Genomic DNA, 1,354 nt, shown 5'->3' on the forward strand with positions numbered 1-1,354 from the left:
GTCACATAACACAACTTAAACATGACTAAAATAAACCATTCATTTTAGATGTACACACCCCTGTGACACAAAAAATAAAAAACTACACACAATCTTTGTCAAACAGTCACTTGATTCACAGGAATGTCAACTTTATGGAAAGATACTACTAGCCTGACCCTATTAGCATGCAGAAGCGCTAGCATAGCTCGCTAGCTCAGCTCGCTAACGTTAGCTTATGTTGATAGTTGCACAATTAAACCGGTTAACATTAATAATTAAACAACATCTCATAAGAAGGGGATAACTAGCTGAACATGTTGAGTTAGACTTCCAGCTCCCCCGTCGTTGCCAGAAGCCATGTTGAGGTCTCAACTGTCTGAAGTCCACCAAAATAGCCCGTGACACATGCATATAGCGCTGTGTGAACGCATTCATGCGATTGGCTTATAAGTAAACCATCCCCCACGTGGGGTGCGTTCTTGTGATTGGCTAAAAATAGGGAGATATCTGATTGGTTGCAGATCAATCCCTGTTTAAAAAAAGGCATTTGTGTGTCGAGTCAAATGCAGTGAAGTTCACAGACCGCAGGGAGTTTGTAAATCAAGATATATTTGTGTGTGAATCCGAAATACATTTCTGAATCTTGTCCTGTGCATTTCTGAATCTTGTGTGCATTTGTAAATTTTGTTTGCATTTCTGAATTTTGTGTGTATTTGTGATTTTGTGTGTGCATTTGTGTATCCTGTGTGTGCATATGTGAATGTAGTGTGTTCATTTATCTTTTTTGAGACTCTTTTAGCTCCATAGGATAGAGGGTTATCTTATGACAATGTAATGACTAAATATAGTAATAAACGGTCATGCAATGATTTAATGCTGTGCAGATTTGTGAAAAAAATACGACCCTCGGTTGTATGTGGTCAAAATAATTATGCAGAATGTAACCAGTGTGTCCAAGTATCAGATTCTTTTAAAGTGTATAATAATATTAGAAGTTGTGTGCCATTCATTATCAAAATGATTTATAGATGGAAACGTGTAAGACAATGTTTTTTGTTATTATGGTGATATAAATAAAAACACTTTGAAATGATAAAGTTATGTCTCTATGTATTTATTTAAAACCGATAACGATATACAATTAAAAAGTTATCCAATCACTCAATCGCATTTTAGGAGATACAAATGGACTTGTGTCATTGTTTGCTAATCGATGTCCTCTGGTAACAAGAGGTGTAGATGGCGGTCCAGTAATAAGAAGAGAAGATTCTCCAAAAGTCTTTCTCTTAATCTCGTCAATTTTTCTTTTGACCTGTTGATTTGGTACAACTGATAAAGGTATATTCAATATAGCCAACGATTGCAGATATTC

The sequence above is a fragment of the Micropterus dolomieu genome, linkage group LG13, assembly GCF_021292245.1.
Source record: "Micropterus dolomieu isolate WLL.071019.BEF.003 ecotype Adirondacks linkage group LG13, ASM2129224v1, whole genome shotgun sequence".
In the NCBI taxonomy this organism is placed as follows: Eukaryota; Metazoa; Chordata; class Actinopteri; order Centrarchiformes; family Centrarchidae; genus Micropterus; species Micropterus dolomieu.